Here is an 8,450-nt window from a genome sequence, read left to right on the forward strand (position 1 = left end):
TGGGATAGGCTCCAGCACGCCCGCGACCCTAGTGAGGAGAAGCGGCTCAGAAAATGGATGGATGGATGTATAATCATATAGGTTTTGACCAAAACTGAATCTGTAAATTAAGGCTGGCTTTTCAAAACACTTAAAGAAAAATAGGCCATAGAAAGTAAATCATAAAGTGGAAATAATAAGAGACTCCACAGATGTAATTATCTGTTATATTCTGCTGTTTTCAGTGCCCTGATCTGGTTCAATCTGAATATCCTTTGGTCTCTCTCCACCAGGGACGTACTGGGCCCAAAATTTAGCCCGGGAATTAAGATCGAGAGGCCCCCGTTGTCCACAACCGAAGACAAATTATTTTTTTGTTTTTTGTTCCTCCTGCCTTGAAACGAAGCCCCGAATACTAACCAATGAGCGCTGACTGCGATTTTAGGTCTCATCATTTTTGCTGTATACAATGTATGCATAATACAATTGCCTACCCAGTACACACGCCATCTCTATGGTGGAGAGCTTCACGAGTGACACAGATAGGCTTGAGAAAATTTAATAACCTGATTTCAGGCCTCTCGGCAGAAAATCATCTGGAACTCTGGAATGCATCAATTTTAATTCATATTTCACGTTTACTGAGACATCATAGAGCCACCCCTCCTTGGGCCGTCACCTTATTGTTGTGGAGGGGTTTGTGTGTCCCAGTGATCCTGGGAGCTAAGTTGTCTGGAGATTCACACCTCTGGTCGGGTCACCCATGGCAAACAGGTCCTAGACGGACCAGACGAAGCAAGGCTCCAAAAACCCCTAAGATGAATACGCAAATGGAAATCAGTTTCCCTTGCCCAGACGTGGGTCACCGGAGCGAGGCCTGGAGGTGGGGCTCAAAGGCGAGCGCCTGGTGGCTGGGCCTGCACCCATGGGTTCCCAAGGGTAATGTGGGTCCCCCTTCCTCACTACCTGTGGGAGGGACCATAGGGGACGGGTGCAGTGTGAGCTGGGCGGTGGCCGAAGGTGGGGACTTTGGCTACAGAAGCTGGTTCTAGGGACGTGGAATGTCACCTCTCAGGCAGGGACTCCATCGTTCTGCTGGGGGACTTCAATGCCCACGTGGGCAATGACAGTGAGACCTGGAAGGGGGTGATTGGGAGGAACGGCCTACCCGATCAGAACCTGAGTGGTGTTCTGTTATTGAACTTCTGCTCTCACCACAGACTGTCCATAGTGATCACCATGTTTAAACATAAGGGTGTCCACACGTACACTTGGCAGCAGGACACCCTAGGTCGCCGTTCAACGATCGACTTTGTGGTCGTGTCATTGGACTTGCGGCTGCATGTCTTGGACACTCGGGTGAAGAGAGGGGCGGAGCTGTCAACTGATCACCACCTGGTGGTGAGTTGGCTCCGATGTTGGGGGAAGATGCCGGTCCGACTGGCAGGGTCAAACGTATTGTGAAGGTCTGCCGGAAATGTCAGGCAGAATACCCTGTCAGAAGGAGTTTCAACTCCCACCTCCAGCAGAACTTCACCCACGTCTCGGAGGAGGCGGGGGACATGGAGTCAGAGTGGAGCATGTTCCATGCCCCCATTGCCGAAGCGGCCAACCAGAGCTGTGGCCGTAAGGTATTCGGTGCCTGTTGTGGCGGCAATCCCCGAACCCGTTGGTAGGACACTAGCAGTCAGGGATGCCGTCAAGCTGAAGAAGGAGTCGTATGAGGCCTTTTTGGCCTGTGAGACTCCCGAGGCAGCTGATGGGTACTGGCTGGCCAAGCGGAATGCAGCTTTGGTGGTCGCTGAGGCAAAACCTTGGACATGGGAGGACTTCGGTGAGGTCATGGTGAATGACTCCCGGACGGCTTCAAGGAAATTCTGGTCCACCATCCGGCGTCTCAAGAGGGGGAAGCAGTGCACCATCAACACTGTGCATAGTTGGGATGGGGCGCTGCTGACCTTGACTCGGGACGTTGTGAGTCGTGGGGTGAATTCCTCAATTCCACCGACATGCCTTCCCATCAGGAAGCAGAGTCTGGGCTCTCTGACGCGGGCTCTCCGATCCCTGGGGTTGAGGTCACCGAGGTGGTTAAAAAAGATTCGCCCGGAGCTCCTAACGGCTCTGGATGTTGTAGGACTGTCCTGGTTGACATGCCACTGCAACATCGTGTGGACATCGGAGACAGTGCCTCTGGATTGGCAGACTGGGGTGGTGGTCTCCCTTTTTAAAAGGGGGATCAGGAGGGTGTGTTCCAACTACAGGGGGATCATACTCTTCATCTTCACTGGCAAGGTCTATTCAGGGGTCCTGGAGAGGATGGTCCGTTGGGAAGTTAAATCTCAGATTCAGAAGGAGCAGTGTGGTTTTCGTCCTGGCCGTGGAACAGTGGATCAGCTCTACACCTTCGGGAGGGTCCTCAAGGGTGCATGGGAGTCGTCCAACCAGTCTACATGTGTTTTGTGGACTTGGAGAAGGCGTTCGACCATGTCCCTCACGTTATCCTGTGGGGGGTGCTTCGGGAGTATCGGGGTGCCGAACCCCCTGATACGGGCTGTTCGGTCCCTGTCCGACCAGTGTCAGAGTTTGGTCCACATTGCCGGCAGTAAGTTGGACTTTTTTCCGGTGAGGGTTGGACTCAGCCAAGGCTGCCCTTTGTCATCGAGTCTGTCATAACTTTTATGGACAGAATTTCTAGCCGCAGCCAAGGCATAGAGTGGGTCCGGTTTTCTGGCCTCAGTATTGCATTTTTGCTTTTTGCAGATGATGTGATTCTGTTGGCTTCATCAAGCTGTGAACTCCAACTCTCACTGGAGCGGTTCACAGCCAAGTGTGAAGCGGCTGGGATGAGAATCAGTGCCTCCAAATCTGAGACCATGGTCCTCCATTGGAAAAAGGTGGAGTGCCCTGTCCGGGTCGGGGATAAGATCCTGCCCCAAGTGGAGGAGTTAAAGTATCTTGGGGTGTTGTTCATGACTGAGGAAAGAATGGAACGGGAAATTGACAGGCGGATCGATGCAGACTTTGTATCGGTCCGTTGTGGTGAAGAAGGAGATAAGCTGAAAGGCGAAGCTCTCTATTTACCGGTTGATCTACGTTCCTACCCTCTGCTATGGTCACGAGCTGTGGGTCATGACCGAAAGAACAAGGATACAATCAGCCGAAATGATCTCTAATCTCTCCCTTAGAGATAGGGTGAGAAGCTTGTTCATCCGGGAGGGGCTCAGAGTAGAGCCGCTGCTCCTCCGCATTGAGAGGAGCCAGATGAGGTGGCTCGGGCATTTGTTTAGGATGCCTCCTGGACGGCTCCCTGATGAGGTGTTCCGGGCACGTCCCACCGGGAGGAGACTATGTCTCTCGGCTGGCCTGGGAACGCCTCGGGATCCCCTCGGAAGAGCTGGAGGAAGTATCTTGGAGAGGGAAGTCTGGGCTTCTCTGCTAAAGCTGCTGCCCCCGAGACTCGACCTCGGATTAGCGGAAGAAAAGCGATGGATGGATGGATGGATGGATGGCTGGACCAATATTACAGCCCAAATACTAGAAAAAGTTTGTTTGGTAAAATATGGCCCCTTTAACAGTCTGAAATTCTCTGCAAACCTGACACTTGTTTGAACAGTGAGGAAAGAACGCAATAAGTGACGTTCTGAAAAGAAACATAATCTGTTATGACCAAAGACAAAACTTCCTGATACTTTGCTGTTTACAACAAGAAAAGTGAAGAACACTGGCTAACAATTGACTGGACAAGAAACATGCACATATACCTGGCATCTGACCTGATATACCTTGATCTTGAGTGAAAGTAAATTAAGCCAAATTGGATTATTTGTGACATAATCAACAGATACACACCTCAACCAAGCCCCAACACCCTGGACTGGATGCCAGCCAATTGCAGGGTACATCCAGTATAGACAAACAGACAAACAAGCATTCATACTCACATTCGCCACCTTTAGAGTCTTACCCTTACCCTTTTTTGGAATGTGGGATAAAATCGGAGTACCCGGAGAAAACCCACGCAGGCATGGGGAGAACATGCAAATTCCACATAAGAAGGCCGGAACCTGGATTCTAATGCCACAACCTTTGAACTGTGAAGCAGTCATGCTAACCGGTCGGCCACGCGTTATTAGGAATCCCGCGTGCCTTCCTGGCAGGACACGCTCTGCTCCAATTAACTGGCTCTAGGACCCGTGCGGCTGCACTATGATTATCTGCTGTATCCTGGTACAACACCTACTGTTTCCTGACTGGAAAAGAAGTACTGTATGTGCTTTAAGTGTGGCAGCGTTAATATGTTTCCTACTAAACCTAACCCACCCTAATCCTAACCTTAACCCATCCTTACTCCCAACCCTAGCCTTAAACCTAACCATAACAAACTTCCTTGTTTTTATTATGTACAAATGTGGTACATGTTTAGGATGGTCATCTCGGTCATCATCTGCGTAGCCTTCCCTTCCCATGATGCAGGAGCCAATGATGTTGTAGCGGGGCGTGTCTTGCCAGGAAGGCGCGAAAGATTCCTACTAACGCGTCAGCCACCATGCCGCCACACTATATTATCCATCCATCCATCCATTTCCTGAGCCGCTTATCCTCACAAGGGTCTCGGGAGTGCTGGAGCCAATCACAACTATTATCAAGCAGGAGGCGGGGTACACCCCGAACTGGTTGCTAGCTAATCACAGGGCACATAGAAACAAACAACCATTCACACTCACATTCACACCTACGGGCAATTTAGAGTCTTCAATTAACCTACCATGCATGTTTTTGGGATGTGGGATGAAACCGGAATGGCCGGAGAAAGCCCACGCAGGTACGGGGAGAACATGCAAACTCCACACAGGGCGGGGTCGGGGATTGAACCCCAGACCTCAGAACTGTGAGGCAGACGCTCTAACAACTCGACCACCGTGCCGCCACACTATATTATATAACATTAAAAATATGTATTTAAAATACCTGTGTATGGGGACATGGCCTTCAAGTAAAACAACAAAATCACAAAACAACCATGACTCGACATGTCTACCTCTGACAAGCATATAATTCATAACCCCTCCAAACACTTGGACTGAAATGCCACTGCTCTTCAGTATAGCAGACAAAGACTTTTATGCACGATAAGTGTATGGTAAGGTTTTCCCAAGTTGGGAAGGACTGAAAGTCTTTGCTACCATAAAGATTGTATGGGAACTAAAAGCTTATGAACAGCCTGATAATGGACTTTTAACAGGAAGTCGGGTGATACTGGTTGATGGTAGCACTTTTATGCTTGTAGTCAGCTGTAGACATAGAGATAAATAACACTCCTCCACATGTCCACCAGCAATGGGAGAGGGATGTAATGAGTGTCCACTTTGTGTTCTCCTAATAGACTTCTTCCCCCATCAGAATCACCAAGCCACCTCCGAATGACAATATGTTATTGCTTTGAAGAAAAATGGATTAAATTGTCAGTCATTTATCATGTAATAAACTAAAACCACTGTATTTGTAAGATTTCTTCCGTGTTGCCACGAAAATGCAAAATACATAGTTACCTGCAAATTGGACTGAAAGACTTTAACAAAAAGCGGAAGCATAAACATTTCCCCATGTTTACACAGGACAAAATGGATCAGTTTGGACCTACATTTAACATCAGCAACAATTGCTATCTGAATTTGGTGCAAATAAAAAATATATACAGTACAGTATTTATAAATCTAAACTATCAGAGAAAGGCACACGTATACTTTGAAAATGGAACTACCGTAGAACTGAATGACCTCATTGCCTTAAATAAAATGTTCCAGTTTCAGGTTCTTCCCCTGCTAGAAAATAAATAAAACACAAACATTAACTTGGCAGTTAATGATTAACTAGATGTCCCAATGGGAGCCAGCTTAAAATCTCTCACACTGGGACAGTCTTGTTGCTAATGAGACAGAAAGAATAGAATAATTTGTTTCTTGTTTTGTGTTTGATACGTTTTTAAATACATTTTATTGAAATTGAGGATTATTATAATATGAACAACTAAAAATTTTGTTTTGATTAATTGACAAAATCAATCAAAACATTGTTGTTCTTTGTATGATTGCACTTAAGCCGTCCAACTGTTGTCATTGACAGTCAGCCTACATGTGTAGGCAAGTTGAATGAATTCAATTTCATGTGCAGCTGCATATTTCTCCATATTGGAGAAATATGCAGCTGCATATTTGCTAATAATACCACATAAAAATTGTATTACTATAAATTAAATTTTACGTTACATTATGTTAAAAATGTTTTACTTCTTAATATTTGGTTGTTTTTATTCTCAAAGTATTCCCATTTTTCTGTACATTGTTTTCATGTTTTCCTCGTAAAAAAAAAAAAATATCTTTTTACATTCTTGTACTGTTTGCCTGCTACGTTGTATGGGAACATTTCTTTCAATCCATTTGCTTTCTCTACTAATTAACACAGTTCATCTGCACTCTGGGAGATTGTTATACATTCCAACATGATAAGTGGAAGGACACAGTGCTTGTTTGAGTGTGAGAGTAGGGAGATAGAGAGAATATTTTTACTCAACGAAATTCCACTTTGGATAAGAAATCAGGCTAGGATAAACTGCCCTTTAGTTGACGTACATAAAGAGAAGGACACTCAGCAGTTTATTCGAATGAATTCGGATTTGAACACCAAGGTAATCCGTTGATCCATTTTAAAATCTTGGTCGAATCTTACACCAAGATTTGTAGAAACATGCTTGAAACAAAATGCAAGGGGATCCTGAGGTTAGGGATTTGGGACTCCACTAGTCCAAACAATATAATCAGGGGTACACTAGATGGAATACACATTTGGGTTACTTGTACAGTAGGCTATTTATTATACGTAGAGGAAGCTCCCGAGTGTTTTCCTGCCTGCTTGAAGTGCATTCATACTCTCATAGTTGTCTCTGTCAAGTTGCAAAGTGACATCATATTTCTAAAGAATGCTGTAAACTGTTGTGATGCCAAAATGGTGGAGCTCTTACATTTCCTGAGGCCATGTTGAAGGATCAAATACTAAGAAATGATCACAAGACTGTTCAATTATACTCCTGAGTAAGTTTGTCTTGTCTCTGTCAGCATCAGCATTAGAAACAGTTTGTATCCTGTAGTGACCACTTCTGCCTTAACCATCAAGCAGAAGTGTGAACTGTCCAATGGCCACCATTAATTCATCTACATTCTCCAATGGTCAGTCAGCCTTTCTTTCTGAAACGTCAAGAATGTGGTCTTCAAAATGTTGCCAATATCAAGGATGTTGGCTTGAAAACACTAAAAACGCTCTGTGCAGATATGCTACAATTCTCTCTCGAAGTTTCGCCACAATACCGTTGTACCCACAAACATTAACCGCAACACTGTCTGTGCACACAGCGACCAGCTTAGCAGTCCAGTCCAGCAGTCATCCAAGCCTGCGTCCTGGAAAAGCCTCACAAGGCCATCAGTTATGTCTTGCGCAATTCATTCAGCACCCAGTTCAATCAGTACAAGAAAGTCCAAGGTAAATTCTCTGTCACTGGACACTGACGCAACAACGATTTCCTGCTTGGTTTTTGTGAGGTCCTCGGCTCCATCAAACAGCAACCCCCAAAATTCAGTACACTGCAACTTGGCTCTCAACTCCCCATTAAATGTGTACACGATGCTCTGCATTATTCGTGTGCCAACTTCACGTAAATCCGACAGTCACTCCAAGTTGCTTCAGTAAAGGAATTTAGAGACATCAGAGTTTTGTGCTGTTGAGGGGTTTAAAACCAAACTGGAAGACCTCAAGGATGCAATTCACATTTGAAAATGACTGTCGTTCTGCTTACACCCATTTGCTCACCCAATCACAGATCTAGTAGCAGCCCTGCTGGATTTGTACTGGACCATATGCAAGGCAAAACATTTATCATTTCGGGATGAAAGGTGAGGTCGGGAATGAGTTTCTGATGTGTCAGTTTCAAGCTACTGGAACGCCATCTGACAGAAAAATAACTTCTTTAAATGTTTGATATTGTGGGATTGTGTAATAAGCAGAGGTGTGGACCCGAGTCATGAATTTGATGATGTTAGACTCGACTTGACAAAATGTCACGAGACTTGCAATTCGACTTGAACAGCAATGACTTATGACTTCACTCGGACTCGAGCCCATCCATCCATCCAATTTCTGAGCCGCTTTTCCTCACTAGGGTCGTGGGCGTGCTGGAGCCTATCCCAGCTATCATCGGGAAGGAGGCGGGGTACACCGTGAACTGGTTGCCAGCCAATCGCAGGGCACATACAATCAAACAACCATTCGCACTCACAGTCATGCCTACGGGCAATTTAGAGTCTCCAATTAATGCATGTTTTTTGGGATGTGGGAGGAAACCGGAGTGTCCGGAGAAAACCCACGCAGGCACGGGGAGAACATGCAAACTCCACACAGGCGGGGCCGGGACTGTAATAATA

This window comes from Phycodurus eques, chromosome 11, assembly GCF_024500275.1.
Source record: "Phycodurus eques isolate BA_2022a chromosome 11, UOR_Pequ_1.1, whole genome shotgun sequence".
In the NCBI taxonomy this organism is placed as follows: domain Eukaryota; kingdom Metazoa; phylum Chordata; class Actinopteri; order Syngnathiformes; family Syngnathidae; genus Phycodurus; species Phycodurus eques.